Genomic DNA, 16,659 nt, shown 5'->3' with positions numbered 1-16,659 from the left:
TACGGAGTTTGCATGTTCTCCCCGTGACCTGCGTGGGTTTTCTCCGGGTGCTCCGGTTTCCTCCCACACTCCAAAGACGTGCAGGTTTGTAGGTTAATTGGAGCCCACTGCCAGGGGTGGCGGAGGAGGCAGATAGGCTGTATAGATGCAGGCAGGGAGATTGGTTTTGGCATTACACACAGCATGAACAATGTGGGCCGAATGGCCTTTTCCGTGCTGTATTTTTTTTTAATATATATATTCTAAATATCAAATTTTCTAAATATTTTTCTATATATATATATATATAAATCTCGTCGGGAGCCAAACTTCTTAAAATGGGGTAGATTAAACTCAAAATATTAACTATGGGAGAGAAATATTTCCATTTTTTAATTAAGTGCCTGTATTTTTGAGGGACTGACGATGCTGCCTGACCCGCTGGGTTACTCCTGTGCTTTGTCTGTTTTTTGTAAACCAGCACCTGCAGTTCCTTGCTTCTCCATTCTCTGCCAATACCCTGAGTCATGCTAGTTGCAACAATGCAGGTGTCTGTGATCACCGCCTCCATGCTTACGCTGTTCATGAGTAACACAACTGACCCATATCCGACACACCTCTGCTCCCAAAACAACTTCTCAAATCTGGGGGAAGGGAGGTGCCCTCATCGCCTACCACACGCGGAGAATCGTGGACACAGCCCAGACCATCGCACAAACCAACCTGACTCCATCTGCACCTCACGCTGCCTCGGCAAGGCCAGCAGCATCATCAAGGACCAGTCTCACCCCTCTTCCCCCCCCCCCCTCTCCCATCAGGCAAGGGGTACAGAAGTGTGAAAACGCACATCTCTAGATTCAGGGACAGTTTCTTCCCAGCTGTTATCAGGCAACTGAACCATCCCATCACCAACTAGAGCGGTCCTGAGCTACTATCTACCTCAATGGAGACCCTCGGATTATCCTTGCTCAGAGTTTACTAGTTTTACCTTGCGCTAAACGTTATTCCCTTTTTCATGTATCTGTACACTGTGGACGGCTCGATTGTAATCGTGTGTTGTCTTTCTGCTGACTGGTTAGCGCGCAACAAAAGCTTTTCGCTGTACCTCAGTACACGTGACATTGTCCATGACACAGACTCCAAGCACTAACAGGTAGTTGTAGATTTCCGTGTCACACTGTGTTTCTCTGGAGGTGTAACATTATATACGTTCTCATCTTTCACTACCTGTTGGTCTTGTGTAGGGTTTGATTGTACTGATGTTCATCCACCATAGGTAGACAAAAGTGCTGGAGAAACTATTCTGCCCAAGCGGAATACGAGGTGCTGCTCCTCAATTTGCGGTGGACCTCACTCCGGCCATGGAGGAGGCCCAGGACAGAAAGGTCAGATTGGGATTTGGAATGGGAGGGAGGGGGGGGGGGGGGGGGGGGGGGGGTTGAAGTGCTGAGCCACCGGGAGATCAGGTTGGTTAATGCGGACCGAGCGGAGGCGTTGGGCGAAACGATCGCCAAGCCTACGCTTGGTCTCGCCGATGTAGATCAGCTGACATCTAGAGCAGTGGATGCAATAGGTGAGGTTGGAGGAGATGCAGGTAAACCTCTGCCACATCTGGAACGACTGCCTGGGTCCTTGAATGTTTTTATCCACACACGACCTTAAAATAAATCGGACCAAAACACATTCCAATCGCTCCAATGAGCAGCCATGGGCATTCTTGAGCAAATGTAGTCTAACGTTGAGGACCCAGGCAATATTGAAGGGTCAAAACACAAAGCATTATCCCGTGAAGAAAAGGTACACAAAAAAGCTGGAGAAACTCAGCGGGTGCAGCAGCATCTATGGAGCGAAGGAAATCCCGTGAAGAAAGTTGTTTACAAAGACCCAAATTAAAAAATATTTAATAACAAGGAACAACGTGCAGAAAGGAACTGCAGATGCTAGTTTATACCAAAGATAGACACAAAAAGCTGGAGTAACTCAGCGGGACAGGCAGCATCTCTGGAGACAAGGAATGGATGGCGTTTTGGGTCTAGACCCTTCTTCAGAATAGGAACAAACAAGGAACTGCAGATTTAGACTTTACATTAGAGATACAGCGTGGAAACAGGCCCTTAGTCACACTGAATCCATGCCGACCTGCGATCCACGGCACACTAACAATATTCTACTGGTTTCCCCCCACACCCCAAAGACTAACGGTTTGTTATGTTAACTAGCCCTGTAAACTGCCCTTAATGTGTAGTGATTTACACTACTATCAGCTTTATAACGGCCAGGGATTATCTCCGATCAGCTTATCCCTTTATCTGTGGACGGCTCGATTGTAATCATGTATTGTCTTTCCGCTGACTGGTTAGCACGCTACAAAAGCTTTTCTCTGTACCTCGGTACATGTGACAATAAACTAGACTGAACTGAGCACGCCTATCTTCATGGGAGGTGGATAAGGACTGGAGCCAGTCTACAACTCGGCCTGCTGCCAGTTACCACGGCAACTACATCCTGCTAAAGTTGTGTCGAGCATCCTCTTCCTGTTTTGGCCAGCTTACATTTCAAGACACACACTTAAAGGAGGAAGCTGTTTGTCTCGATGAAGAAAGGCCAAGGATGCTTCCTTTAATCGATCATACAGTATCGTAGATTGTGGAAACAGGCCCCTCAGCCCAACTTGCCCACACCGGCCAACATGTCCCATCTACATTAGTCCCACCTGCCTGCGTTTGGTCCATATCCCTCCAAACCTGTCCTATCCACGTACTTGTCTAAATGTTTCTTAAATGGTGGGATAGTCCCTGCCTCAACTACCTCCTCCGGCAGCTCGTTCCATACACCCACCACCCTTTGAGTGAAAAAGTTACCCCTATTGATCCTATTAGAAACATAGAAATTAGGTGCAGGAGTAGAGGCCATTCGGCCCTTCGAGCCTGCACCGCCATTCGATATGATCATGGCTGATCATCCAACTCAGTATCCCATCCCTGCCTTCTTTCCATACCCCCTGATCCCTTTAGCCACAAGGGCCACATCTAACTCCCTCTTAAATATAGCCAATGAACTGTGGCCTCAACTACCTTCTGTGGCAGAGAATTCCACAGATTCACCACTCTCTGTGTGAAAAATGTTTTTCTCATTTCGGTCCTAAAAGACTTCCCTCTTATCCTTAAACTGTGACCCCTTGTTCTGGACTTCCCCCAACATCGGGAACAATGAGTCTGAAGAAGTGTTTCGGCCCTAAGGAAATAGGTAACATTTCGGGTCGAAACCCTTTCGGGTTTCGGCCCGAAACGTTGCCTATTTCCTTCGCTCCACATAGATGCTGCTGCACCCGCTGGACTTCCCCAACATCGGGAACAATCTTCCTGCATCTAGCCTGTCCAACCCCTTAAGAATTTTGTAAGTTTCTATAAGATCCCCCCCTCAATCTTCGGAATTCTAGCGAGTACAAGCCGAGTCGATCCAGTCTTTCTTCATATGAAAGTCCTGCCTCCTGACCTCACCTTAAACCCATGTCCTCCGGTCCTCGATTCCCCAATCTGGGCAAGAGACTCTGTGCGTCTACCCCATCTATTGCTCTGATGATTTTTGTACACCTCTATAAGTTCACCCCTCATCCTCCAGTGCCCCAAGGAATAGAGACCCAGCCTGCCAGTCTGTTGAAAATTGAGTGTGCAACTGGATCTCAGCTCGCACAAGACCAGGCGGCACAGATACAGTTAATAAAGCAGCAGACACACGCACACACACTTGGTCCAACACCTGTGGAACTCAATTGCCACAGACGGCAGTGGAGGCCAAGTCTGTGGACATCTTTAAGGCCGAGATAGATAGATTCTTGATTAGTACGGGTGTCAGGGGTTATGGGGAGAGGGCAGGAGAATGGGGTTAGGAGGCCAGCCATGATTGAATGGTGGAGTAGACTTGATGGGCCAAATGGTCTCATTCTAGGCCTATCCCTTATGACATGATCGGGGACTAGACTGCTCCAGCTCACCTTCAAGCAGGGACGGGGGACCTTGGAAAGCAGCTGCCAACTTAGACAAAACACTTTACTTTACGGTAAACCTGCAGATAAGCTCTGAATCTCTCCCTGAAGGTTGTCACCAGGGACATCCAGGAAACCTACTGGCTGACTTACATCCTGGATCGAGTGGATGTGGAGAGGATATTCCCACTTGTGGCAGAGGGGGCACAGCCTCAGAATTAAACGATGCAACTTTAGGAAAGAATCAAGGAGGAATTTCGTTAGTCAGAGGGTGGTGAGCCTGTGGAATTCTTTGCCACAGACGGCTGTGGAGGCCATGTCAATGGATATATATGGATGGGGGTGAGTCAGAATATAGAAGAGAGATCGAGCAACTGTCCATATGGTGCCAGCACAATAACCTGGCCCTCAACACCAGCAAAACCAAGGAACTGATTGTGGACTTTGGAAGGAGTAGGATGGGGACCCACAGCCCCAGTTATATCAACGGGTCGATGGTTGAAAGGGTCAAGAACTTCAAATTCCTGGGCGTGCACATCTCTGAAGATCTTTCCTGGTCCGAGAACACTAACGCAATTATCAAAAAAGCTCATCAGCGCCTCTACTTCCTGAGAAGATTACGGAGAGTCGGTTTGTCAAGGAGGACTCTCTCTAACTTCTACAGGTGCACAGTAGAGAGCATGCTGACCGGTTGCATCGTGGCTTGGTTCGGCAACTTGAGCGCCCTGGAGAGGAAAAGACTACAAAAAGTAGTAAACAATGCCCAGTCCATCATCGGCTCTGACCTTCCTTCCATCGAGGGGATTTATCGCAGTCGCTGCCTCAAAAAGGCTGGCAGTATCATCAAAGACCCACACACCATCCTGGCCACACACTCATCTCCCTGCTACCTTCAGGTAGAAGGTACAGGAGCCTGAAGACTGCAACAACCAGGTCCAGGAATAGCTACTTCCCCACAGCCATCAGGCTATTAAACCTGGCTCGGACAAAACTCTGATTATTAATAACCATTTTCTGTTATTTGCACTTAATCAGTTTATTTATTCATGTGTGTATATATTTATATTATGGTATATGGACACACTGATCTGTTTTGTAGTAAGTGCCTACTATGTTCTGTCTGCTGAATCAAAGCAAGAATTTCATTGTCCTATACAGGGACACATGACAATAAACTCACTTGAACTTGAACTATTCCTAAGGCTAAGAGTTTGGCAGATTTTTGATTAGTACGGGTGTCAGGGGTGAAGGCAGGAAAATCCACGACCTCTCTCCCTTTATTCTCTCTTCACCCAAAACGTCACACATTCCTTCTATCCAGAGATGCTGCCTGCCCCGCTGCTAACTGATCTTTGAACGAGCCACTTGTAGGAATGAATCATTTACTCTCTTGCAATCTGCTAACCATTCAAACATCGGGGGAGTTACTACGGACAGGCATCCATGTAATAGATAATCACAAACCACAAGCCTTCATTTCAGAAAGTGTACTTTGACCACATCATCATTTGAAACAGAAACATAGAAAATAGGTGCAGGAGTAGAGGCCATTCGGCCCTTCGAGCCTGCACCGCCATTCAATATGATCATGGCTGATCATCCAACTCAGTATCCCGTACCTGCCTTCTCTCCATACCCTCTGATCCCCTTAGCCACAAGGGCCACATCTAACTCCCTCTTAAATATAGCCAATGAACTGTGTGGGCCTCAACTACCCTCTGTGGCAGAGAGTTCCAGAGATTCACCACTCTCTGTGTGTGAAAAAAGTTCTTCTCATCTCGGTTTTAAAGGATTTCCCCCTTATCCTTAAGCCGTGACCTCTTGTCCTCGACTTCCCCAACATCGGGAACAATCTTCCTGCATCTAGCCTGTCCAACCCCTTAAGAATTTTGTAAGTTTCTATAAGATCCCCTCTCAATCTCCTAAATTCTAGAGAGTATAAACCAAGTCTATCCAGTCTTTCTTCATAAGACAGTCCTGACATCCCAGGAATCAGTCTGGTGAACCTTCTCTGCACTCCATCTATGGCAATAATGTCCTTCCTCAGATTTGGAGACCAAAACTGTACGCAATACTCCAGGTGTGGTCTCACCAAGACCCTGTACAACTGCAGTAGAACCTCCCTGCTCCTATACTCAAATCCTTTTGCAATGAAAGCCAACATACCATTCGCTTTCTTTACTGCCTGCTGCACCTGCATGCCTACCTTCAATGACTGGTGTACCATGACACCCAGGTCTCGCTGCATCTCCCCCTTTCCCAATCGGCCACCATTTAGATAATAGTCTGCTTTCCCGTTTTTGCCACCAAAATGGAAGCCCACATGAATAGTCTGTAGGATTAATGTCTTTCAATACTTCCCACTTAGGACTTGGTACAGGCAGTGAATCAGTCCCCCTCTCACTCATGTAGCCCTTTTAGAAAATAGACAATAGGTGCAGGAGTAGGCCATTCGGCCCTTCGAGCCAGCGGATGTGGGCTGGAGAAACCCTCGCAGTCACAGACATGTATAACTATTTGTCTGATAATGAAAAACACAACACACACACACAGAAAATGGTGGAAACATCATATCCGGCAGCTAGCTTCTGCTCACACGACTAAAGTTTGCAACATTTTTGCAAAGAAACCTGAAGTAAGAAATCTGAAGAAGGGTCTCAATAGATAATAGACAATAGGTGCAGGAGTAGGCCATTCGGCCCTTCGAACCAGCACCGCCATTCAATGTGATCATGGCTGATCATCCACAATCAGTACCCCGTTCCTGCCTTCTCCCCATATCCCCCGACTCCGCTATTTTTAAGAGCCCTATCTAGCTCTCTCTTGAAAGTATCCAGTGAACTGGCCTCCACCGCCCTCTGAGCCAGCACTTTTGTCTACCTTCGATTTTCCAGCATCTGCAGTTCCTTCTTAAAAACAAAATAGACACAGAGAGTGCTGGAGTAACTCAGCGGGACAAGGCAGCATCATCTGTGGAGAGAAGGGTCGGGTCGAGACACTTCTTCCGACCGAGAGTCAGCGGGAGAGGGAGATACAGAGATAAGGATGTGCAAGGCGTGAAAACGAGTCAGGGTGGAAAACCGGGGGTCTCTGGCGCTGTGAGGCAGCAACTCTACGACTGTAAATGACGGGAGCGAGGAGAGGAGAGAGAGAGAGGAGAGAGAGGACAAAGCCTGGCAGGAAATCCCAATCATTCAGTTCAAGTGGATGACGCAATGATACGTTAATGACACACGGCCCTCGGGCACAGGGAAAGGCTTTGTTTTACATACAACCCACAGCGGGCTTCACCGAGCCAGTACACAGAGTTGCCACGTACAGTATCTGGAGCCCACAAAGTTAAAGATCACTGAATAGACCAATCGGCTACCTGTTGCCACAGTGGCAGCAACTGTGTCCCCCTCCCCTCCCCGCTAGGTCCCCCCTTATCCTCAGTGCCCCCTCCCGGGTCCCTTCCTTCTCCCCCCCCCTCCCCCCCCTCCTGGGTTCCCCTTCCTTCTCAATGCCCCCTCCCCTCCATTCTATCTCCAACCCCCCCCTCCCCCTCTGTCAGGCCCCTCTTTGTCCCATGTGCCCCCCACCCTCGCCCCCCCCTTCCTGCTCCCCCCTCTCTCTAAACTCGACATAAACCAACTCCACACCTGCAGTATTGCGTACAGTTTTGGTCTCCAAATCTGAGGAAGGACATTATTGCCATAGAGGGAGTGCAGAGACGATTCACCAGACTGATTCCTGGGATGTCAGGACTGTCTTATGAAGAAAGACTGGATAGACTTGGTTTATACTCTCTAGAATTTAGGAGATTGAGAGGGGATCTTATAGAAACTTACAAAATTCTTAAGGGGTTGGACAGGCTAGATGCAGGAAGATTGTTCCCGATGTTGGGGAAGTCCAGGACAAGGGGTCACAGCTTAAGGATAAGGGGGAAATCCTTTAAAACCGAGGTGAGAAGAACTTTTTTCACACAGAGAGTGGTGAATCTCTGGAACTCTCTGCCACAGAGGGTAGTCGAGGCCACAGTTCATTGGCTATATTTAAGAGGGAGTTAGATGTGGCCCTTGTGGCCAAGGGGATCAGAGGGTATGGAGAGAAGGCAGGTACGGGATACTGAGTTGGATGATCAGCCATGATCATATTGAATGGCGGTGCAGGCTCGAAGGGCCGAATGGCCTCTACTCCTGCACCTAATTTCTATGTTTCTATGTTACCAAACGCTGAAACAACTGGCCACCAGTCCCAACGTCCACTGGCTGGAGAATACAGGTTTCCAGCAAGTATCTCCCTCTCAAGGAGAGACACATTGAGCCGGAGTAACCCAGTGGGCCAGGCAACGTCTACAGAGCCAAAGAGCAGGTTACGGAACCCCGAGATACTGCCTGACCCGTTGAGTTACTCCGTTTAAGAAGGAACTGCAGATGCTGGAAAAATCGAAGGTAGACAAAAAAATGCTGGAGAAACTCAGAGGGTGAGGCAGAATCTATGGAGCGAAGGAAATAGGTGGCGTTTCGGGTCGAGACCCTTCTAAACTTATGGTAGACAAAAGTACAGCTGGGGGAAACAGCATCTATGTGGAGCGAAGGAAATAGGCAACGTTTCGGGACGAAACCCAAAGGGTTTCGGCCCGAAACGTTGCCTATTTGCTATAGTGGAGATTGTTCAACTCTTTGCATGGAGCGAAGGAAATAGGCAACGTTTCGGGCCGAGACCCTTCTTCAGACTGATGTGGGGTGCTGGTAGAAGCAAGGAAGAGGCGGAGACAGTGGGCTGTGTGGGAGAGCTGGGAAGGGGAGGGGAAAGAGGGAGAATTGCAGGGACTACCTGAAGTCAATGTTCATACCGCCAGGGTGTGAAATCCAATTTGCGGTGGGACTCACTCTGATATTTCCTTCGCTCCATAGATGCTGCCTCACCCCGCTGAGTTTCTCCAGCATTTTTGTCTACCCTGTCGAGTTACTCCAGCATTTTGTGTCTTGTCTTTGGTATAAACCAGCACCTGCAGTTCCTTGTATCAATGCTCGGTGAATGCTCGGTGTCAAATTTCTAGCAACTGCTCAATCCTGAGTAAAGACAGTAGAACAGGCAGCAGGTCACCATCCAGAGCCATCTCTGGTTTTCCTTGCAACCAAGTATGAGTTGACAAAATGTCTGCATTTAAATACGAATCTTATCACATTTCAACCAGCGGTGCTTCTCATACAAGGAACCAGTCAGAACTGCGTGTATCATCCGGCAGGTGAATTCTGCAGCCATTTTATTACCAACACAATCTACAAAACATTATCATCCAAGGACAGCGAAAGGCTTGGCTAGAGTGGACGTGTGGAGAGGATGTCTCCACTAGTGGGAGAGTCTCGGACCAGAGGTCACACAGCCTCAGAATAAGAGGACCTTCTTTTAGGAAGGAGATGAGGAGGAATTTGTTTAAGAAGGAACTGCAGATGCTGGAAAAAAATCGAAGGTAGACAAAAGTGCTGGAGAAACTGAGCGGGTGCAGCAGCATCTATGTGGAGCGAAGGAAATAGGCAACGTTTCGGGCACAGTTTAAGGATAAGGGGGAAATCTTTTAGGACCGAGATGAGGAAAACTTTTTTCACACAGAGAGTGGTGAATCTCTGGAACTCTCTGCCACAGAGGGTAGTTGAGGCCAGTTCATTGGCTATATTTAAGAGGGAGTTAGATGTGGCCCTTGTGGCTAAAGGGATCAGGGGGTATGGAGAGAAGGCAGGGACGGGATACTGAGTTGGATGATCAGCCATGATCATATTGAATGGCGGTGCAGGCTCGAAGGGCCGAATGGCCTCTACTCCTGCACCTATTGTCTATGTTTCGGCCCGAAACGTTGCCTATTTCCTTCGCTCCATAGATGCTGCTGCATCCGCTGAGTTTCTCCAGCACTTTTGTCTACCCGAGGAAGAATTTCTTCAGATGGAGGGTGGCGAATCTGTGGAATTCTTTGCCACGAAAGGCTGTGGAGGCCAAGTCAGTGTATACGGCAGAGATAGATAGATTCTTGATTAGTGCGGGTGTCAGAGGTTACGGGGAGAAGGCAGGAGAATGGGGTCAGGAGGGAGAGATAGATAAAAACATAGAACTTAGGTGCAGGAGTAGGCCATTCGGCCCTTCGAGCCTGCACCGCCATTCAATATGATCATGGCTGATCATCCAACTCAGTATCCCATACCTGCCTTCTCTCCATACCCCCTAATCCCCTTAGCCACAAGGGCCACATCTAACTCCCTCTTAAATATAGCCAATGAACTGGCCTCAACTACCCTCTGTGGCAGAGAGTTCCAGATCAGCCATGATTGAATGGCGGAGTGGACTTGATGGCGCGAATGGCCTAATTCTGCGGCTGTCAGTCACGAGCTGGGCTATCCCACCAACAAAAGCAATCCTGACCTTCCACCCGTCCCATTGGGAGACCAAACTATCTGAAGAAGGGTTTCGGCCTGAAACGTTGCCTATTTCCTTCGCTCCACATAGATGCTGCTGCACCCGCTGAGTTTCTCCAGCATTTTTGTCTACCTTCGATTTTCCAGCATCTGCAGTTCCTTCTTAAACAAATATCTTTAATCGGACATTATCTTGCACTAAACACCTGTATCTGTACAGTGTGAGTGGCTCGTTTGTAACCATGTATTGTCTTTCTGCCGACTGGATATCAGGCAACAAAAAGCTTTTCCCTGTACCTCGGTACACGGGACAGTAATAGACCAAACTGAATTGTCGGACTGTAGTACTGGCCTGTCCAACGGGGCTCCAGACAGCTCGGAGATTCTTGGAGCTGCCCGAAGGCGTAACTGCAAACGAGTTATTGAAGCAGAAAGGAATTTTTTAATTGGTATCCACAACACACAAGTTCAGGATTTGAATCCCAGCTTGCTTGCCGGGGTCAGGCATTGAAACTTGGGAAGGCCCAGGAGGAACAAGCAGAATGATTACAGAGGGAATCTGTGGAATTCATTGCCACAGACGGCTGTGGAGGCCAAGTCAGTGGATATTTTTAAGGCAGAGATAGATAGATTTTTGATTAGTATGGGTGTCAGGGGTTATGGGGAGAAGGCAGGAGAATGGGGTTAGCAGGAAAAGTTAGATCAGCCATGATTGAATGGCAGAGTAGACTTGATGGGCCGAATGGTCTTATAGAAACATAGAAATTAGGTGCAGGAGTAGGCCATTCGGCCCTTCGAGCCTGCACCGCCATTCAATATGATCATGGCTGATCACCCAACTCAGTATCCCGTACCTGCCTTCTCTCCATACCCCCTGATCCCCTTGGCCACAAGGGCCACATCTAACTCCCTCTTAAATATAGCCAATGAACTGGCCTCAACTACCCTCTGTGGCAGAGAGTTCCAGAGATTCACCACTCTCTGTGTGAAAAAAGTTCTCCTCATCTCGGTTTTAAAGGATTTCCCCCTTATCCTTAAGCTGTGGCCCCTTGTCCTGGACTTCCCCAACATTGGGAACAATCTTCCTGCATCTAGCCTGTCCAACCCCTTAAGAATTTTGTAAGTTTCTTATGAAATTAATTTATGAAGGAACAGTGAGTTTGCAGTTTCGGGGCACTACTGAATTCTGGAGAGTCGGAGTGGTGGTGAGAATTAAAAACAAGGGTGGGATTGTTAGAATTCAAGGCTTTGCCAGACATGAAACCAGACTGTTCACAGACACAGTAGTGATGGGGAAATGCAGAATATCCATTGAAAGCCAGATAACATCTCGTTTAAATATTATTGTGTGTTCTGACACGTTTTACTGCATAATTGTGTAGAAGGGGAATGTTAAATTAATGTAGAATGTACAAATGTGTTTACTTTTATATTAGCATGTATATTTAGTTTACAGATACAGCGCGGAAACAGGCCCTTCGGCCCACTGAGTCCATGCTGACCAGCGATCCCTGCACACTAACACGATCCTGCATGTACTAGGGACAATTTACAACTTTTACTGAAGCCAATTAACCTGCAAACCTGCACGTCTTTGGAGTGTGGGAGGAAACCGGAGCACCCGGAGAAAACCCACGCGGTCCCGGGGAGAACGTGCAAACTCCGTGCCCGGGTCTCTGGCGCGGTAAGGCAGCAGTTCTACCCGCTGCACCAACCGCCGCCCACGGTGGTTCATGTAAATTCCACCACGGTCAAAGCTGTCAGAAGTCAGAGAGACACGGCTGGAGTAACTCAGTCAAGGCGATTGCATCATAAATGTGGAAATCAGTGGAAGAGCAACAATTCTGAAATTCTTTCCCTCTCCCCCCTGGGTTGCAGGTTCCTCTCAAATTCGCAGAGGACACAACCCTGATTGGACTGATCCAGGATGGGGAGGAATCTGCCTACAGACAGGAAGTGTCACAGCTGGTGTCCTGGTGCCATTGCAACAACCTGGAGCTCAATGCTCTTAAGACAGTGGAATTGATTGCAGACTTTAGGAGAGCTCCCCCTCCCCATCAAGAACACCACAGTCACATCTGTGGAGTCTTTTAAGTTCCTGGGAACCATAATCTCCAAGGACTCCAAGTGGGGGGCCACCATCAACTCCACAGTCAAAAAGGCCCAACAGGGGATGTACCACCTGCGGCAGCTGAGGAAACACAATCTGCCACGGGCAATGATGGTCCAATTCTACACGGCCATCGTAGAGTCTGTCCTCACCTTCTCCATCATGGTCTGGTTTGGCTCAGCCACCAAGCACGACACCCGGAGGCTGCAGCGAATCATCAGATCAGCTGAGAAGGTTATTGGCTGCAACCTTCCCACCCCCCATCGATGAACTGTACGCTGCAAGGGCCAGGAAGCGAGCGGGTAAGATCATCTCTGACCCCTCTCACCCTGGCCACAAACTCTTTCAATCACTTCCCTCTGGAAGGCAACTCCGGACTGTCAAAGCTGCCACAGCCCAGACATAAACACAGCTTTATTCCACGAGTAGTTGCTCTACTCAACAGCCAAAAATCTGTAGCCTCATTTTGCTCTGGTTTTTAATTTCATTCTTCACATGTTTAAATTATAATGTTTGATGTTTAATTGTCTACTGTATATCGTGTTGCGAGCAGAGCGCCAAGGCAAATTCCTTGTATGTGTACACACTTGGCTAATAAAATGGATTCTTTTTTTTTTAAATAGTCATTTGATCTATCATCACCTCGCCGACTTCTTGGAAGCAATAACTGAATGGACAAACTCACTCACGCACAAAGGCAGATATATCAACGAGGAACATTATGTGGGGGGGGGGAGAAATAGGACTCGAGTTAAACAGAACCGATGGGCAAAATAGTCGTACAGTCTCACAGTGTGGAAGCAGGCCCTTCGGCCCAACATGCCCCATCTATACTAGTCCCACCTGCCCGCGTTTGATTCAAATCCCTTCAAACCAGTCTTATCTAAATCTTTGTCTCAATGTTGCTTAATAGTTGTGATAGTCCCTGCCTCAACTACCTCTTCCGGCAACTCGTTCCGAACATCTACCGTCCTTTGTGTAAAAAAATATATATAGTTGCCCCTCAGATTCCTGTTAAATTGTATTGTATTGTATTCAAATTTATTGTCATTGTCTCAATTTGAGACAACGAAATGAATTTCCCTTACAGGCAGTATCGTTAAAAACAAATCACAAGAAAAATAATAAAAAATAAATAATAAATAAATAATAAAACATATTAAAAATAAAATTGAAATTGAATTAAAATTTTTAAAAAAAGCACAAACACATAAAGTCCACAACATAACATAAATGGCACCCAGGTGAGGAAGGCACCATAGTCCAGCCAGCCTCCTTCCACCTTAAACCTAAATCTCTCCTTCCACCTTAAACCTGTATCCTTTGGTTCTCGACCCCCCCTACCCTGGACAAGAGACTCTGTGTATCTATCCATCTACCCTCGCAGGGTTGTTTACCCCACCATAAGGTCACCCCTTCTCATCCTCCTGTGTGCTCAGCCTCCCCCTGTTGCTCAGCCTCTCCCTGTAGCTCTAGCCCCCCTCCAGTCCCGGCACCTTCCTCATCTCTCTCCCCCAATACACCCCACCCCTGAATTTGCATGGAGCAAGCTGTGTCTAGTTCAGCTTCTGTGTTTATCTTTTGGTCGGAAACCAAAAGCTGGAACCATTTAAAAACCCAAACAGGAAATATATCCGAGTTTAAAAACTGGCCCCGCTCACGGTACAGTGGGGAAGTGGGGCAGAGTTAGAAGGTTGGGGGAGAGGGGTGAGAGAGGTAGTGGGTGGGGTGGGGTGGGGAGGGGGGAGAGAGAGAGAGATATTAACCGTAGAATGAGGGCACCCGCCTGGCCACCCAATCCTGTTCCCAGGAAACTTTAGACCAAGTTTTGGAAAAGTTGTGGAAACTTTTTGAAAAGTTGGAAAAAGTTCCCCTCAAAAGTTTGTTCCAGCTTCTCCAGGCTGTACAGAGAGAACTTGCACTCACCGAGCTGAGGCCGTTTGCCGAATCCTTCGCCTCTCTCCCCACAGTCTCTGTGTGTGTGTGTGTCTCTCCCGCCGGCGGCCGCTCCTCTGGGCTCTGCTGTACAGCGAGACACTAAAACCACGCCCAGCTCCCAATGGGAGAGGGAACTTCCTCCTTGTACACATCTGCTGGCTGCTGGTGGGACTGCAGCAAGAAAGTCGACTTCCCAATTTCATTAACCCCTGTCCCACTTGGGAAACCTGAACGGGGACCTCTGGAGACTTTGAGCCCCCACCCAAGGTTTCCGTGCGGTCCCCGGAGGTTTTTGTCAGTCTCCACTACCTGCTTCCACTACCTGCAACCACCTGCAACCTCCGGGAACCACCTGCAACATTGGCTGGGGGCTCAAAGTTTCCATATAACCATATAACCATATAACAATTACAGCACGGAAACAGGCCATCTCGGCCCTACAAGTCCGTGCCGAACAAATTTTTTTTTCCCCTTAGTCCCACCTGCCTGCACTCATACCATAACCCTCCATTCCCTTCTCATCCATATGCCTATCCAATTTATTTTTAAATGATACCAATGAACCTGACTGCACCACTTCCACTGGAAGCTCATTCCACACCGCTACCACTCTCTGCGTAAAGAAGTTCCCCCTCATATTACCCCTAAACTTCTGTCCCTTAATTCTGAAGTCATGTCCTCTTGTTTGAATCTTCCCTATTCTCAAAGGGAAAAGCTTGTCCACATCAACTCTGTCTATCCCTCTCATCATTTTAAAGACCTCTATCAGGTCCCCCCTTAACCTTCTGCGCTCCAGAGAATAAAGACCTAACTTATTCAACCTATCTCTGTAACTTAGTTGTTGAAATCCAGGCAACATTCTAGTAAATCCAGAGTTCAGGTTTCCCAAGTGGGACAGGGAACTCAGCAGGTCAGGCAGCATCTCTGGAGAAGGAGAAACGAACAGTTGCAGATGCTGTTCATTGCACGCACACAGGACACATTGAGGCTGGTTTACCAAAGAAACGCCAGGTGCCTCTTATAGAAACTTACAAAATTCTTAAGTGGTTGGACAGGCTAGATGCAGGAAGATTATTCCTGAGGTACACAAAAAAGCTGGAGAAACTCAGCGGGTGCAGCAGCATCTATGTGGAGAGAAGGAAATAGGCAACGTTTCGGGCCGAAACCCGGAAGGGTTTCGACCCGAAACGTTACCTATTTCCTTAGGGCCGAAACACTTCTTCAGACTCATTGTTCCCGATGTTGGGGGAGTCCAGGACAAGGGGTCACACAGTTTAAGGATAAGAGAGAAGGAAGTCTTTTAGGACTGAGATTAGAAAAAAAAAAATCACACAGAGAGTGGTGAATCTGTGGAATTCTCTGCCACAGAGGGTAGTTGAGGCCACACAGTCCATTGGCTATAATTAAGAGGGAGTTAGATGTGGCCCTTGTGGCTAAAGGGTCAGGGGGGTATGGAGAGAAGGCAGGTACAGGATACTGAGTTGGATGATCAGCCATGATCATATTGAATGGCGGTGCAGGCTCGAAGGGCCGAATGGCCTACTCCTGCACCTATTTTCTATGGTTCTATGTTTCGGAGCACCAAGGCAAATTCCTTGTATGTGAATGCTTGACCAATAAACTTACTTACTAATCTCTAAACTAAAGGGCCGAATGGCCTCTAATCCTGCACCTATTTTCTATGTTTCTATGTAACTCATCTCTGATCACCACCATCTTTTGCGGCGCGTTCTGGGTCAGTCGGACAAACTTTTGAGACACAAAATGGTTCATTTTAACTACATATGTAAGTTGGTTTTACTCCAGGGCTAGGGACAGCTCTAACCACATCTGTAAAGGGCAGAGACACTATTAAAAAAAACAACTGTTCGACAACATGACGTGGAGAATAAAAGGAGGTTCCTTTAGGAAGGAGGAATGTTGTTAGTCAGAGGGTGGTGAATCTGTGGAACTCATTGCCACAGACGGCTGTGGAGGCCAAGTCAGTAAGGTGGACATTGATAGATTCTTGATTAGTGCGGGTGTCAGGGGTTATGGGGAGAAGGCAGGAGAATGGGGTTAAGAGGGAGAGATAGATCAGCCATGATTGAATGGCGGAGTAGACTTGATGGGCCGAATGGCCTAATTCTGCTCCTAAAACACAGAGAGTGGTGAGTCTCTGGAACTCTCTGCCACAGAGGGTAGTCGAGGCCAGTTCATTGGCTATATTTAAGAGGGAGTTAGATGTGGCCCTTGTGGCTAAGGGGATCAGAGGG

General features: G+C 47.9%; 1 protein-coding gene across 1 annotated transcript in view; it reads right to left on the bottom strand.

The window, feature by feature from the left end:
- tmem51a (transmembrane protein 51a) overlaps window positions 1-14,523 on the bottom strand; it is a 28,898-nt gene extending 14,375 nt beyond the window's left edge. Inside the window, exon 1 of the mRNA XM_055659088.1 lies at window positions 14,393-14,523. The gene's annotated coding sequence lies outside the window, so the exon portion shown is untranslated. The remainder of the gene's footprint in view (window positions 1-14,392) is intronic.
- Between the last annotated feature and the right edge of the window lie 2,136 nt (window positions 14,524-16,659).

Source organism: Leucoraja erinacea, chromosome 30 (genome assembly GCF_028641065.1).
Source record: "Leucoraja erinacea ecotype New England chromosome 30, Leri_hhj_1, whole genome shotgun sequence".
Lineage (NCBI taxonomy): Eukaryota > Metazoa > Chordata > Chondrichthyes > Rajiformes > Rajidae > Leucoraja > Leucoraja erinaceus.
Note: the sequence above shows the minus strand (reverse complement) of the source record. Positions and strands in the feature narration are given on the sequence as shown.